Source organism: Odocoileus virginianus, chromosome 7 (assembly GCF_023699985.2).
Source record: "Odocoileus virginianus isolate 20LAN1187 ecotype Illinois chromosome 7, Ovbor_1.2, whole genome shotgun sequence".
Classification (NCBI taxonomy): Eukaryota; Metazoa; Chordata; class Mammalia; order Artiodactyla; family Cervidae; genus Odocoileus; species Odocoileus virginianus.
In genome coordinates, this window is record NC_069680.1 from 68404136 (window position 1) to 68420833 (window position 16698).

Sequence of the window (16698 nt, forward strand, 5' to 3'; positions counted from 1 at the left end):
ACCCTGGCTGCCCCCGGGTTGGCCCTGCAGGAAGGTGATGCCAATTAATCTCTCTTGCAGGAAGCTAGTTCTTGTCCAAAGGCAGCAAGTTATGAAGTATGAATTAATCCATTTAACCAGCCCCTCGGAGGGAAAAGCCCATGACAACTGCATTTCCAAATGCCATCTCTGAAAGTGATATTTCAAGTGGCAGTGGGTGGGATTAGAGCCTGCTAACGATTTATGTCAAATAGGGAGCAAGAACATAATTTCTAGATAAGTGATTTGTTTCAGGAACTTGCAGGGCTGGCAGTAGGACAGACAGGAAGGTTTCCGGGCCAGCCAGAGCTCAGACTGAAAATAGGGGGCTGGTAATGGGGAATGAAGGAAGGAGAACAGGAGAAGGTAAGTCAAAGGCTAGCAGACCTGGTCAATTTCCCATGATGGCAAGGAGAGCAGTGCAGGAAAGTCTCATATAGAGGGGATTTTTCAAGACAATTCTGGCTGCCTCTCATTAGAGTGAAAGATGGGGCCCCACTTACCTTCCTAATTGTTTGGTTAGTTAGGTCGCCATTCAAGAAACTTTCACTGCGAGAGGGCGGGGCTGGGGGAAAGGGGCTTAAAATAAAGTTTGTCCCAAAGAGGATCGTGGTGATGGGAAGTGCCACGAAAGAAGGAGCGAAGAATCCTTTGGGGTGGCAGGGCGGCGTCTTGGTTTCCAGGGGTGTTCCAGGCTCAGCTTAGCGCCAGGAGCCCTTGCGACAGACAGGCTGGAAGGAAGAGGCCGCGGCCACCACAGGATGCAATGTCAGAAGGCAGCAGCTCCCGGGGCGGGGCAGGGCCGCGCGCAGCCGCCACCCCCGGCTTCCCTACCGCTGGTTCCAGGGCACTGGGACTCCCCGAAGTCAGCGAGCTCGAGCGTACGTGCGCCCGCTCACCCTGCCTCGGGAAATCCTAGGGGTGGCAGGGGCCTCTGTGCCAGGGAAGATGCTAGACCGCCTGCCTTCTCCGCCCCTTAGCCCGTTCCGAAAATCCTTTAAACCAGGTCACAATCCGGATGCCCCAGTCCCGCCCCGCCCCCTCTCCTCCCCCGGGGCCGAGGCCGCCTCCAGGCCTGCTCCCTCCTCCGCCCCCACCAGGCCTTGGACCCTTATTAGCATGACCACTTGGGAGGATTCTCCTGGGGGGCAGGAGACACCCTAAGTCATCCACCGCCTGTGCCTTCCCGGCGGCCCCCTTGGGCGACAGCGTTCCGGGAGACCCACTCGTACAAGTGTTGCTTCCAATTAATTGCCTGGGCGGGGGAGGGAAGGGGGCCTGTCGCCGCCCCCGCCCGGAGGCTGGAGCGCCGCTCGTCGGGTCGTGCGTTCGCTCAGCGGCGGCGTGCACCAGCACCACCCCTGCGTGCAAGTTTGAAATGTGAGCTGCCTCGGATTCATACTCGCTCGCGCTCCCTCGCAGCAAAGTGGCTGGGCCGACGGTCTGCGCGCGCGAGTGAGTGCGGGCGGCGGGCTGCGGGGCGGGGGTGCGGACGGCGAGACTAGCGGGGCGGGGAGGGCGCGCGCGAGCCAGGGCTCCCGAGAGACGCCGAGGCAGGTCTGCTAGCCTTTCATCTTCCTCCCGCGCTCCTCCTCCTCCTTCCCCTCCCCCAGCCGTGGCGCGCCCGGCCTCCCCGGAGCCCCCAGCCCCACGCGGACGCAAGCAGGGTGGGTGGTCGCGCCGGCGGGGTGCGGGAGCGCCGCGCAGGGCGCGGGCCGTGGGAAGTTTCGCCGGCGCGCCCTGTGCGCCCCCGCCCCCCGCGCGCCCCCGGCCCATCCCCGTCCCCGGAGGGCTGTCGCTTGCGCCCGGGTGCGCGGCTGGCTGCCTCCTCGGCGGCGGCGGCCCCATTAGCAGAGCCTCCGACTGTGATTGGCTTCGCCCGGGAAGCTGGAGACGGGCGATGAATAATTGATGTGTGCGGTGCGGTAGCCGGACGGCGGCGGCGGTGGCGGGCAGCAGCGAGCGGGAGCGCGGGAGCCGGAGCGCCCTCGGAGCGGGCAGCGCGGAGCGAGCGGGCGCCGGAGCTGCCCGGGCCCCCGCGCCGCCGCCGCCGCCCCGGCGCGGAGCGGGGATGCAGGCGGCGCCCGCTGCCTGCGCGCAGCCTTTGTTCCGCGCCGGCTGAACCCTGCCCGGAGTCGCTCGCTGCGGCCGCCCCCGGCCGGGCCCCAGCCCGCTGCGGGCGCCAGGGCGGGATCGCGGCCGGTGCAAGTTCCAGGTAAGTGCGGGACTGGAGGGGTCGGCGCCGGGGCGCCCGCGGGTCGGGCCGGGCTCCCTCCGGGAGCTGGGGTGAGTGTGCGTGCCTGTGTGTGACAGAGAAGGGCCGGTGCATTGTGGGTAGCGCCGTGTGCTGCATGGTGTCAGCCCGAGGCTTGGCCGCGAGTGGCACCGGCGTGCACCGGGCCGTTTTGTGCGCTCAGACAGAGGGCCCTCATTCTCTCTGGGGCCCAGGGCCAGGTGGCTTCCCCTCCCACCACCCCCACCACTCCCAAAGGTGAAGTGTTGGCTCTCCAGCAGACATTTTACAAGGCTGCGTCCTCAATTGGCTGCTTCTGTTGCAAATAGCTGAAAGGGCCAGGAAGCCTTCCACGGAGGCAGCGGCCGAGGGTCCTTAACTTCAAGCTGCTGCTTTGTCAGGATGCAGCCCTGATGCTGACAGCACCCAGAGACCCCGATGGGCGCTGGTGGTGCCACCATTGCTGCCGGGTGCCGTTTGGAGAGGTGGTGGGCACAGAGCATACTTCTGACAAGTGTTTGCTGGGAGGCGGGCTGGAGGAGGAGAAATGGGTTTACACCAGAGAGCCTGGAAGGGGCCTTTCTGTGGTGCCTGACCCAGGCTGTGAAGATCTCATTTAAGACCTTGGAGAGAGGGTTTCTCAGAGGACTGCCTGGGCTGAAGGTCTGTCTCTGTGGTCAGGAGCACGTGGTTTTGGTGTTGGGGAAATCTTACAAGCCTTGGCGCCTGGTGCACTAGATAAGCCTCTGTTCTTGAGTCCAACTGAAAGCTGGCTTGGGTGGTACTAGGAGAGGTCAGGCTGTCTTTCCCTGTCTTTCCCTCCGTTTGCACCACAGATGGGCTCTAGGAGACCATCACTCTCAGGATGGAGACCTAGGTTCCCTGCCCTTGACCATCAGGCTGGACTGGCAGATGGTTACTAGGCATGGCTGGAAACTCCTCCCGCAGGAAGGTCTTGTGAGGCAGCTGGCAAGGAGTTGGCACCAGAGAGCTTCTTAATGGCCCATCCTTGAGAGTGGGCCAGAAATCCAATTGGGGAGGGAGTTGGAGTGGGCAGGGTGATGGCTCCCTGAGATCAGGGTGACCCCAGGTGGTTTATAGGAACTCAGCCCCTTCCACTTCTGAGACTTTGGGCTGGAAGGTCGTCTCCCATCCACTGCAGAGTAGAAAGCCCTATCCCACAACAGGAGGTGTAGGGAGGTGAGCCTTGAAGTCCACGTGGCTACTAGTAAGCCTGTTCCCCTTTTTTTGTGTGCATTAACCAGGCGGTGACTACCCCCACAGCTAGCAGGATTCAAGTCCCCTCCTGAGCTATTTTTACCCTGAACTTCCTTAGTGAGAAACCACCAAACAGTGATGCTTTGGTGAGAATCTGGGTCTTTACCGGAAGCAGCAGCCTGCACAGAGTTTGAGACTTGCTTCACTCCACCGTCTCCGCGGCCCTGCACAGCCACGTCCTCAGCAAGAACCCCTTTGCCTCTTGCTGTCTCTCTCACCTCCTGGTTCTTCCCACAGCCTCTGTGCTCAGGGACTCGGGAGCCCCATTTCAGCTGGAAAAACTGATGTCCCCGGGCCGGGACCACCCAGTAGGGGGACAGAGGAAGCCAGTCATAACTGTGACCGGAGGGTGGCCTTGACTGTGAGCTCCTTGAAGGCAGGAGCCGCATGCTACTCATCCCAGTATAGCCTGGTGTAAGCACTCAGTGACTCTTGAGGGAGTGCATGAGCAGATAGCTGGTCCTGTGCTGCTTTCCTCTCTTGGAGTAGGGAGGTGATGGAGAGATTGAAAGCGTGCTTCTGGTTGTAAGTCAGTGTTGGCTGAGGCCAAGCTCAGTCCCTGGGAACTCTGAGATGAGTTCCAGGTCTGCTGTTAGCCAGTCAGACTGAAGGCGCCCACAGATGTTCAACCAGAACCCTACCTGGGAGCTTTCTGGGTCACACCCCGGGCAATGAGGATGGCAGAGCTCCGTTTAGAACTGCACTGTGGAGTATGGTAGCTACTAACCACATGTGGCTGTTTGTACACTTAATTACAAGTTTAGTTTCTCATTTGCACCAGCCACGTTTCAAATGGTCAACAGCCACATGTGGCTAGTGGCTACCAGACTGGGCAGGTCAGATCATAGAATATTTCCACTGGGGCCGAAAGTTCCACTGGATGTCTCTAGCCTGGAAGAATGGAGATTTAGGACAGATGAGGTGAGGATGTTAGACAGTGGGACAGTGCAGGAGGAGTCCATAGGATGCAGGGACCTTCCGTTTTCCGACAGCCTCCCAGTAAGGGGAGTATAGACAAGCCCGGTGCTCCCACTTAGCATGGGAGAAGGCTGAGATTCAGCTCTGCCCAAGGTCACCTAGTGAGTGGCATGAGCCCCAGGTCTCCGACTCCTCCGCCAGAGCACTCCCACCCAGCAGAGGTCAGCCAGGGGTCACGGGTGGGCAGCGGTCCCCGGAACAGCCACAGACTTCCCCAAGGACTGTCTTGGTGCCCGGTAGGCGTCAGTCTTTGTAAAGTCATCCATCGATCGGGCGGGAGAGCCAGCTCAGCCTCACGTCCCCAGGAACAGAGAGTTCTCTGCTGGCAGAGCTGGAAGGAGAGGGAGACAGGCTCTCCAGGCGAGGGAGGTGTTTACCTTGATGGATGCGGCTTTGGTCCCAAGGGAGAGGCGGCTCTTCTCCACAAGGGAGGACCCCATCAGTGGGCCTGTGGCCAGGTTCATCAGCTCCACCCCAAAGGGAGATGTGCAGGCCCCAGCCAGGGCTGGGAAGGAGAAGGATCGGGGGCCATCTGGCTGGCACAGTATGCCCTTTGCTCCTATCCTGCCAGGGCCTGTGTCCCTCATGTGATGGGACATTTGAGGTGCCACCCTCTCCTTTGCTTTCCCTGAAGCCTCAGCTGCAGGAGAAAACTCTCCCAGGGCCCAGCAGAGAGGCAGCAGCCTCACGAGGGAGCCTGCTCAGGGAAAAACAAGGCCCCTACCCTCCAAGCATTTGCAGCCTCTCCAGGAGCTCCTGGGCCAGAGGGTTAAAGGGACTTCCTGCCCCCAGGTCACATGGCAGGGCAGGCTAGTGATGGAGCTAATGCCCATTCGTGGCCACTGCAGATCTCTGTCTGCTGTTTTGAAATTGAAGTTTATATGAGATTTCATTGTGCCTTGCTTCACTTTCCTCCTCCAGCCCTGTTAGATCACTTTGTCTCTGGCCTTGTCCTGAGGTATCCTGAGGTGTCCACCTCCTGTGAACATCAGGCCTCACTGTAGCCTCTGGCTCCCCTGGGGCCTGAGCTGACTGAAGGGGGAAGTTTCAATAGGGGCTGGCCCTCTGCCAGGGACCCCAGCACACCCAAAAGGAGCTCCTCAAGGCACATCCAGGGGAGCTTGAGAGATGAGAGGAGCTTTGGGGAAAACCCCAGGTTCCCAGTCCCCTTGAGTGAGGTGGGGGCAATGTTCAGGGCCTCTGCTTGCTGAGCCTTTCCCGAGGTGGGCCACCTGGGGATGCTCACATGCTCTTGGTCCCCAGTATCTAATGTGTTGTGTGCCCTTCACACCTGACTGACAGAGCCAGGCTCTGCCTCGGGCACCCAGAGCGTCAGGCTGAGCTAGCCAGTAGCCCCAGACAGGCACAGATTCCTGCTTGGAGCCCCGAGATCCTTTTGAGTTCTCCGACTGTCCCCACCTACCCTTGGGGCAAAGGCAGGCCCTCTGAGTTCCTGGCCTGGGGCTGTAGTTGGTTCTTTGTGCATGTTTGGTGAATGAAGATCAGGACTTTGGCCAGGACACCCACATTCCTTGACGTTGCGACTCCCCAGTCACCCTGGAGATTCGGTAGCTCTGGGGTACATCCCAGCCTCTGTGTTCTGGCTTTGGTTCAGATAATTCCCATACCACTGGTGGCAGCATGGCTCCAGGGCCTAGCATTCAAGTGGTAACATCTATGATCTGGTGCCAAATTAGTGTGACCTTTGGCAAGTCACTTCCCCACTGGGGGCCTGTGTTCTCATCTCTACTGAGAACATTGCCCTGTGTCTCAGCTCTGAATGCTAGACTCCACTCCAGGAGTTAAACTACTGGAGTCTTGAGCTAGAATGGACAGGAGACTGATGAAGGCTTGGTCCTGCCTGTGGGTGCTACCTACCCCCAGCATCTGAGGATGCAGTGGGTGATAGTAAGGGATGCCAGGATGAGGAGAATTGAATGAATAGAGTCTTATGTTCCACACTGTAGGAGCTGGAAAAGGAGGAAGGGAAAGTGGTGGCTTCGGGACTGGGATAGCCTGAAACTTCCCAGGCGGTCCTTGAGTTTGGAAATGGGTAGGATTTGGGGTCTTGGATGAGAAAGGGAATGAATTTCAGCTGGGACACCTAGGGAGGTGGTTCCTCCAGGTGAAGCAACAGAGACGAGTACAGGAAGTGGAGCCACTGCTGAAACAGATCTTATCCCAGGAGCTCAGGTCTGATCCCCAGGGGAGGGGAGAGCTAGGGAGGAGCCAGGGAGACCTGTGGGACTCCAAGGGCTTCCGGGAACAGGGATGCTGCTGGCTTGAGGCAGGAATCCGTGCAGGGAAGTGGGAGAGCCCTGCAAGGTCGGAGCTCTGCTGCGGGAATGTCCCTGCCTCTGCTGACGCAATGGAAAGCCTGTCATGTTGCAGGGTTCCTGTTCTGCGGTTGCCCGTGGTGGGGGGCCACGGCAGCCAGCTCTTCTGAGGAGCTCTGGGAACTTGGTGGAACTTGTCCAGGCCTCCCCTCTGCGCTCTCCTGGAAAAAAAAAAAAAAAGAGAACCTTGTTTGTGGAATCTGCCCCTAGTCCCTTGGGGGTTAAAGCCACGCCCTGGGAGGGTTTAAATCTCTGTGGGCGGTTTCCTGGGGCTGGGACTGGAGAGGACAGGTGGCAGTGGACAGCCTCTAAACTGGCAGGAGTTTGGCCTTACACCCTCTCAGTGCCCCCTCCGGGCAGAGCCTGAGGCAGCTGGTGATTTATAGGCACCCTGTCCGCCTCCCAAGAGTGTGATCCGTTTAGCAGATTCATAGCTGTGCTCAGAAGCCTTAGAGCATCTGGTTCAGACCCTATGTGTGGGAGGGAGGCTGTGGAAAATGGGGGGCCACATTTCAGAGGGGAGGGCAGAAAAGCCCAGGGAAGGGCCCTTCTTTCTACCATCTCCTCTCCACCCTGCTGCTTCCAGGCGCACCAGCCAGCAGGCCTTCCCTAGACCCCTGCCCCCAGCACACACACACAGGACCTGTCTGCTGGTGGTTTATTTCATTTCTTTGTTCATCTTGGACCCTTGTCCACCAGGTGTCATCCCCACTGGAAAGTGTGTTTGTTGCTTGGTCATGTCCGACTTTGTGACCCCACAGACTGTAGTCTGCCAGGCTCCTCTGTCCATAGAATTTTCCAGGCAAGAACACTGGAGTGGGTTGCCATTTCCTTCTCCTGGGGATCTTCCCGATCCAGGGATCAAACCTGGATTGCAGGCGGATTCTTTACCCATGGAGCCACCAGGGGAGCCCCCGTCATCCCCACTAGCTTGTACATTGCTAGACAGGCCATCCATGACTTGTATCAGTGCTGGGTACTCAATATATGTCTCTTAAATGACCAGCCCAGGCTCAGTTGTGGGTCGCAGCGAAGGCAGTCACCCAGGAAGAAAAGGAGAGTTCCAAGCTCTCAGGCCAGCTCTGGCTTCCCAAGGTGACCCTGTGATGTGCGGGAGCCCTCATCCTTTGGGGATCCCGCCTATAGGAAGAATCACTGGGTTTACTGTGCTGTCTGATAGAAAGGTCACTAACCACAGGTGGCTATTTAAGTGTATGTTGGATGAAATTAAATGAAATTCAGTGTTCAGGCCCTCAATCACACAGGTCATATTCAGGTTCTCAGTAGCCCCATGGGGCTGGTGGCTACCATATTGGGCAGCAGTGGTTGAACATTTCCATCATCACGGAAGATTCTGTTGGACAGTGCTGGAGGGTGCCTAAGGGACCTTGCAGCTCTGTCATTGCGGATCTATAGGGAGGCTGGGTCCTACAGTCTCTGCCTGCCTTCTGCCAGGAGCTGCCGCCCCTCCCTCCATGCACAGGGCCCTGGACTTTCCCCGCTGTTCTCTCTGTGAATCACCCGGCCCTGCAGAACTTCCCTGTTTCACCCCACCCCCACCCCGGGCTCTTCAGCAAGGCCTCCCAGCATCCTTCCCAAGACAGCGTCAGGGGAGTAATTATGAAACCCACATCTGTCATTTACTGGGTGACTTTGGGCAAGTCGCTTAACTTCTCCAAGTCTCTGTCTCCTAAATTAATAAAACAGAGCTGCCCGTGCCCGCAGGGTCACGGCAGGGAGTAGATGAGAAGGGGCTTCGGGCGCTTAGTGTCTGGCACATAGGAATTGCTCAATGAGTGGCAACTCTCATTACTATCAGGTTTTGACTTAATACCCTCGAGGCGTATGATCAGCTTCCAGACCAGCTGGGCTCAGGGTTTCTCTTGAGTTCTCCAGCCCAAGAGCCTGGGTCCCACCACACCTCAGGCCTCAGTTTCCTTGTCTGTAAGGTACTGCTTGTACTGTGTGTTGTGACTGGAGACCTAGCCATGCAGGGCAGAGGGCAGGCTGTCCAGGGACCCCTGCCCCCGTCCTGCATGGCTGCTGTAACAGGGGAACCTGTGAAGAGCAGGGGAGAGCCAGGGGTGCCAGTGTGCCTGCCACTCGTTCTGTCCTGAGAAGTGCCTGGGCTGCCCTGGAGACAGCTGTCTGTGTCCTAGCCCTGGAGGAAGGGCGGGGGGCCAGAATAGGTGCCCACTTTCATTTCCCTCTTGGGAAAGGAGCTGTACGCTACATTTTGGACTCCTGAAGCCCTCTAAGCAGCTTGTCCAAGAATGTCTCCCTTCTGAGGTCCACGGATAGTTTGTTGGGGTCCATGAGCCCCCAGCCTGTGTGGAGTGCATTTGCTAGGCAGAGGGTCTGTGAGCTGCATGTGTGGAGGTGGCTTCGGGGGCCAGTAGCCCAGCAGGAGATGGGTTGGCAGGATAAGGCCCACGGGTCCAGGCCCAGCTTCAGCTGTCCGGAGGGCTCCCAGAAGGACACTCAGTGAAAAGAAATCCTCGGAGTTGGGGGAGGTCCCAGGAGCCAGTGAGCTGATTTGTCTCACACCTTAGGGCTTGACAACAGCTGGGTGCTGCGTGCTGGACTCTGGAAGGCCGGACAGCATCAGGCCCAACCTCGGAGTCTGAGACAGCCACAGTCTTGGGGATCAGACCTCATGTACCTGGGGCTGCAGGGCTGGGTCATGTGGCTTCCTAGGGATGTGTCTCCTTGGGGAGAGTTTTTAGAGGAGGTGAGGCCTGGATATTCCCAGAGAAGTGGGTATGGGGAGGCATTGCAGGTGGGGAGGGCATGGTCCTCCCATGGCTCCCCGCTATTAGGGACTGGAGGACCTCAGACCTCAGAGGCCACCCCCTATCCCCGGCCCTGCCATCTTTATTCACCAGCATCTCTCCCCCTTCTCTCCTGTTGGTTCTACACAAGGTCCTCTAACCCTCTGTAAGCCTCAGTTTCCTCATTTGTAAAACGGGGGAATAGCACCCATCTCATCAGGCTGTGGGAAGATTAAAGAGTATGTTCTAGCTAAAGCTTGGAACGCAGCGCTGGGACCTGCTCAGCCCTGAGTAGGCATCAACTGTCCTTGCTGCTCTGTCATGGGTTTCCTTGTGCTTTGCTGGGCCCGTTCCTCTGGGTACACATCCTCCTGCTTCCCTGCCTCATAATCCTCCATCACAGCCCAAGTGTATCCACATGTTTCCCCATCTCACCAGCACCTGCACAGGGGTGCCTCTCCTCCCACGCCAGCCCTGAACTGGCGTACATGCAGAATGCCCACCTCCCTACCCCCAGCCTGAGAAATCCTGGTGCCAACAGCCACCCACCCTTCCCTCCACCCTCTCCTTTGCCCCCGGCATAGGGCTCCCTCACTGTTTGCTGAGAGAAGCTTGTGGCTTCAACCCTCACTTGTGTCTGCTTTTCATTTGCCAACATCAGGTCCCCAAAGCTCCTGGGCAGTTCTGGGAGCCCTGGGTCGGGGGAGGACAGACACCACCATCCTGGTTGGGGCTCAGGGCAGTAACACCCAAAGCAGAGGAACCCCCCCCCCCCCCACCTCATTGGACCCAGGGCAGCCTTACCGCTGATTCTCTAGTGACTTCTGCCCTAGGGAGACAGCCCAGCCCATGGAGCGGGGCGCTCAGAGGTCAGCATCGGGACAGGAAGGCGAGCAAGGGCCAAGCAGTGGCTTCATTGTTTGAGCACAGGCCCTGGCTCCTCCTGTCCAGGCCACTTGGATCCTTGAAACAGAAATGGGTCCTCTGCTGTCCGCATGCCCCTGCCCCAAGGTGCCAGTGAGCAGAAGAGGGATCATCACCACCCATCCACCCTCCTGAACCCACCCTGCACCCTGGGAGCCGAGTCCCCACAGCCCACCCACCTCCCTGGAATTAAGCCTCCCAGCATCAGTCCTGTCAGGGGCCAGTAATCCTCTCAAAGCTTTGTGTGGTGGTATACCTTCTCTGAGAAATACGTTTGATGACCTGGATAAGATCTTTGTCCTCAGGTTACAGCCTCGCCATGGAGGTGTCCTCCCCAGTTGTGATGAATGTTGGGGGGGGTGCTTCCCGGGGTGGGTCTGGCCACCCAGAGCCTGGGTTCCCCAGATGCCTCCCTTAGACACCTTAGACACCTGTTACCTGAAGCCTTCCTGGCACCCTACCCAGGTGGTCAGGAGCTTGTGATTCCCCTTTGCCGCATGAGTTGCCTCTTCCGCAAAATGTGGGCCCCCTTCCTTTACAGGAGTCCTGCCAAGGCACTGCATTCATGCCCTCCACACGTGTGCACTCACTCATGCACGCGCCCGTGCCCTCTCTAGGCTCACTGTGAGGTTTGCCCGGGAATGTTTTATTTCCTCATGTTCATGAAGTGCATGTGTGCTCAGTCGTGTCTGACTCAGTGTGACCCCCTGGACTGTAACCTGCCAGGCTTCTCTGTCCATGGAATTCTCCAGGCAAGAATATTAGAGCGGGTTGCAGTTTCTTACTCCAGGGGGATCTTCCCTAAACTCAAGGATCGAACCCACCTCCCCTGCGTTGGCAGGCAGATTCTTTGCCACTGCGCCATGGGGGAAGCCCCTCCAGGTCATGGCTATAGCTCATTCAAGTGTGTATATTCTGCATCCAAGTAGGCAAAAAGTACACATTAGTATGTTTTGAATGAATGAACGAACAAATGAAGAGTTGGCTCTCGGTTGGGCATTGTGGGGCCTGTGAAGAGAGGCGGGTTTCCTGCCCTCTGGGAGCTTAAAGTCCTCAAATGAAGATGGCAGTACTGGAAGGCCCCAGGTGTGCAGGGCCGGGTGTGAAGTGGGAGTGTGCCTGTTGCAGAAAAGTATAAGATGGAATGCTGGAGAATGTTACATGGGTTTTGCATCTGCGTACATACATCATGTACCCATGAGGTTGGACAGGCATGTGTCCATGTGGACACACACGGGACACACGTTTAATGACTATTGGATGAGTGTATTGATGGTGTTCTCGTGGGTTTGTGTAGATTTGTGAACTTGGGGGATGTTGAGAGTGTCCATGATGTGGGAGGGGCACCATGGCATGTGCGTGTAAGAATTAGCAGGTCCTGTTCCCTTTGGGGCAGGCAGGTGCCCACCGTGGTGGGCAGTGGCAGGGAGAGGCTGTGCAGCCAGCCCCTCCACTTCGCACTTGTGTGAACTCAGGCGAGTTACTGAAGCTTTGAGATGCCTCAGCCTCCACGGAAGCAGGGTGGTCACAGCAGTGACCTCCAGGTGGCTGTGAGCACCCCCCACATCCGTGTGCCTGGCACAGGGGATGTGTTTCATGAATGTTAGTTATTATCATTATGCTGGGTTAGGAGGGACGGTCCCCTGATCAGCCTGGGGACCAGGACAGAGGCAGGCACTGCATCTGGACCTTTCCTGATCCTTCTCCCATGCAGGCACACCCTTAGCCCACTCAAACCAGAGGGAAGACACAGGGTTCTGAGAGGGGGCCCAATCCAAGGCTCTCAGGATGTTCTTCCTCCCCAGTCACGGCTGAGGGCATCTGGCTCCGCAGCCCTCTGCCTGCACCACTCGGGGACTGGAGAAGGGGCCTGGGAAGGCTCGTGGAGCTGACCCCAGAAGTCACTTCCCATCCTCCGGTAGCTGACTGGACCCTCCCAGACCTTCAGGAAAGGCCTCTCATGGTTTCCTGGTGAAATCAGCCCTGGCTATCTACAGCTTCCTTCTGCCTGTCTCAGGGATGGCAGAATTCTCTGTTCTCAGAGGTGCCTGCAGAGAGAGACTTTCAGATGGCCATTGTTTCAGAGCACAGTAGAGTTTGGAGACCATCAGGAAGTCACTTGCCTCTTGGGGGCTCTACTTTCCCATTCTGAAAAATGGGTGGTTGATTCCTGTCCTGCTTAGCACTGGGATGAGAGTCCAGACTGAGTCTCCAAGCCTCACTGCCCCACCTCTCGGGCCCAGCACCTCCCTCGTTGGCCTGGCTCCTTCTCCAGCAGCCCTGGCTTCTGCCTGCCAGCTTCAACCTCCTGTCAGTGGCTCTACAAGTTCACCTGGACCACTCTGCCCCTTTGAGGGGTTGTGCAGGGCCAGGTGGTCTTACCTTACACTTCCCACCCAGAGTCCTGCCTTCAGGGTGCTCAATAAACAGAGGTCGGAGGTTGGCTTTGAGATGGGAGCAGGGAGTAAAAACATCTGATGTTTCTAGAGTGCTTCAGGGTCCAGAAGGATGCTTCCACTTGTGTGGCACCATCTCTCCCCTGGGACGGGGGATACAATTGCTGCCAACATTAGGCAGGCACAGGGGCTGAGGGTGGGTGGGGGTTGTCACGTGGTATTGAGGCTCCAGCTCTGGCCTCCCACCTTCAGAGTGCAAGTCTTTGGCCCGCCAGAGACCTTCCTGTCCCTTTCCTGACAGGGCCTGAAGGGTGGAGAGTCCAGACCATAGGATCCCAGGCTTGGTTAGGGACTGAGAGGAGACCGTGACCCTAAAAGGCAATCCACCTGCTAATCACCCAGCCTGCGCTGTGTGGATGTGCGGGTCTGCACATGCGCGCGTGCACACACATTAACTCATGGCCCTTGGGGGGGTCCCTCTCCACTTAGACAACTTCATTGTAGCTTAAATTCTCATTTTAGCCAACTTTGTTTTTAATGTTGAACAACTATCACTTGTTTGTATATCCTTCAGAAGCGAGGTCCCAGGGGAGAAGCAGTCTGTTTTTTTAAGCCAAATCCTGGAAGTCCAATTAGGAGTGATTGTTCCACTTCTAAGGTTTTACCAGCGGCTGCCTGGTATGCCCTGCCGAGCCCCTAATTAGGCAGCCAGGGCACCCCAGTTCATGGCCCAGCCTGACTGGGAGGTGGCCTGTTTGAGGGCCGGGCCAGGGCAAGTTCAGGGCCTGAATCCGGGCTCAGGAGGTCTTACAAGGGACAACAGGAAGGGTCTTCTCCATTCAGGACAGGGAAGGCTTACTGCCCTCCATCCCCGGGCTCTCACCACCTTTGAGGACAACACACAGGGCTCAACAACAGAGTCGAGGCACCCCAGGTTGGAGAAAGCCACCTCGTCGGATCAGGGTGGCCTTCTTACCCACAACGTCGAGTGGTTTTCTTGCTCTAGGCTTTGCGAGGTCAGCAGTGATAGGGCCCAGCCTGCCTGTCACCCGTTCACTGTTGATTCACCGAACTGGTTCGAGCCAGCTGTGGGCCACCACAATGCGGTATCACAGCCAGTGTGACACTCAGCACTGGGGGGCCCAGGAGAGGAGGGTCCAGCCAGGTGAACCCCAGAAAGGCTTTCCTGGAGGGGGGCGGGGGCAGAACCATGAAATACAGAGAGTGGTTCAGACAGGTGTAGAGAACCAGGCGCTGCAAGGATTGCTGGCAGAGGCAAGGGGCGTCGAGCCTGGAGGCTTTAGAAACCAAACACCTCATGTTTTTGGCCAGAGTCATGATTTTCAGCGCATTGCCTGATGGTCTCTTTTGCTGGGGAAGAGGAGCATGTAGTAGCAAATAAACATATGCCCTCAACCAAGCTCAGCCTGCAGCCTAGGGCTTTGTCGCGCTGCACACGCAGCTGGTGCCTGCTCGCTCCCTGCGGGGCGTTGGCCTCCAGCCTGGGCTGGCCAGGTCCTGTGGTGCCACGGAGGGCCCAGATGCCTGGAAGGCCCTGCCGCCGGCCCCATCTCATGCCTGCTCCCTGCAGCCTCTGGGAGGTTCAGATTTCTGCCCGCCGAGTGGGCGGCTCCCACCCCCTCACCCTACCCCCTTCTTCACAGCACATAACTCACAGCGCTGCCCTGGTCCTGCCACCTGAGCCCCCCAGGTGCCATCTGCCACCCTGTTTCCAGGTGGCAGGTAGGTGGCCTTGGGGCAGGGGCGAGGAGACCGAAGGCAGATCCCAGATGGGGCAGGTGGTGCCTGGCCTGCTGCCTGGCACCTGGGTTGTCCCCACCTCCCTAGGAATGGATGAGGGCAGGGCTGGTGAAGGGTGGGTGGGTGGAAAGGGGTGCCCTATCTCTTGGCATCTCTGCATACGTGAGCAGTAGGATCTGTCTGGCACCTCTGGAGCACCCGAATATCTGACCATCTCTGTCTTGAGCTAGGCCATTCCCTCGGCATCCCTGCCTGCCTCCCTGTGTCTCTGCTCACTTGTGTCTCTCCATCCACGCCTTCCATATCTCTCTCACTGTCCCTGCATCCCTGGGTCCCTCTATGTCTCTCAGTTCTGAGCTGGTGAGGGTGTCTTTGCCGTCAGAAGCCCCCCCCCCCCCCCCCCCCGACAATGAGTTGCTCTGCTTAATTTCATTTTCCCGGGGCTCCAACTCACAGAAATAAACCCTCCCTCCCAACCCCTGCACTTTTTTGATTTAACAAGCCTGCTGGAAAACAATAGTGATTTCCGCATCGATCATAAACAGAAGTGATTACCATACAATTACAGCCTGAACCGGCAGCCTCCATGCAATCACTGAGCCGCATTGTAAATAGGAAGACAATTGCCTGCAGAATTACCCCCAAATTGGTTTAAGTGGCAACAAAAGAGTGTTGGCATTTTGGCATTTTAAGGGGGGGTGGGGGGAAATGCTAGTGGTCCCGGCGACAGAGGGTCTGCACTGGTGTCTTCCTTGCCTTTGTGGAGGTTGTCTGGTAGGGCGAGGTGCCCGCCACCTTCCCCCACCTTGTTATTTTTCCTTTAATTATTGCTGCTTGCTCATCTTGGTACTGTTTGTTACAAACTCATTCATACTAATGTGTGAGTGGCTAAGTATACCTTCCACTGGGCCAGCAGAGATGGGTGAGTCTGGTGGGAGAGGGTGTTCAGGGGAGGCTTCCTCAAGTCCCCTGATTTCCCCTCTCCCCAGCCCCGTCTCATCTCTGCCTCTTCCAGGTCACTTCATCCCTCTAGACTCTTCTCCTGGCCTGGCTCCCACCTGGAGCCAGATGGGCTTCCCTCCCCATCTCCCAGCCGGGTGGTGGTCTCCTGCCAGGAGCCTCCTGCCCTCCGTCCAGAGCAGCCTACTCCGTCCTACAGCTGTAGCATGTCCCCCGTATCTCCCCCAGACACCCAGGCCAGCTGGGAGCCCCTGTGCCTGGCCAGTGAGCCAGGGCAGCCCACTCCTGGGAGCCTGCCAGCCACCCCCGTGGCAAGTTCTGGGAGGAGCTCACAAAGCAGGCCTCCGTTGACCTGGGCCTGCCCCTTTCCAGCCTCTGGTTTCATGATGAGTCCTCTGCCAGCAGGCTGTCTCTTGAATGTCTGGAGACTGGACTCCTGAGCTCCAGCTGTTTCTGAGTGGGGAGGAGCGGGGGGGCTTGGCTTCCCTTAGGGAGGTGGTTTCTCTCCAGGGTCAGGCTGCTCTGAAGTTACCGAGAAAGCCTGCCCACTGGCATGCTTGGATTCTATCAGATTTGTCCAGATCCAGGTTAGAAGTGTTTTTGCATGTTCCATCTGATCCTTACAGGAGGATTAGGGCGTGCTGGTGATTTTATTCTCGTTTTTGATGGAGGTGTGATGCGGCTGGCGCCAGGTCACACAGACCACCAGTGAAGGGAGGGGTCTTCAGGTCCCTACTGGAGTGCTTGTTTCTAAAAGCCATCTCTCCCAGCCTTCCCAGACCTACAGGATGCAGGCTAGGGGGCGACTCACCTGGTGTCTGACGCGCTCTGAGAGCTTGGACAATACCAGTGATGTGAACAGGTCCCAGTGCGCCAACACTTGCAGGTGCTGAGTTCTGCTCGCACACTCATGAGTGCCCCTCATCCCCCCTTCAGCCCTGTAAGAGATGGTCAGACCCCCACTGAGGACACTTAACTCTCAGAGCCCAGGTTCCTGGTGAAGCTGGCTTGAGCCCACGTGTGCCAGCCTTCTAGTCTGTGCA

At 57.8% G+C, this 16698-nt stretch overlaps 1 protein-coding gene across 6 annotated transcripts in view; it reads left to right on the forward strand.

Moving 5' to 3' along the window:
• ZMIZ1 (zinc finger MIZ-type containing 1) overlaps positions 1–16698 on the forward strand; it is a 191287-nt gene that overhangs the window by 120926 nt on the left and 53663 nt on the right. The window contains exon 1 of one of the 6 annotated variants that reach the window (XM_070470924.1): positions 1141–1473. The exons of 3 other annotated variants lie outside the window; for them this stretch is intronic. The gene's annotated coding sequence lies outside the window, so the exon portion shown is untranslated. Of the gene's footprint in view, positions 1–1140; positions 1474–1557; positions 1576–1603; positions 2234–16698 lie in introns of those variants that run through there. 2 more of the 6 variants (XM_070470923.1, XM_070470922.1) reach the window with 2 other exon arrangements.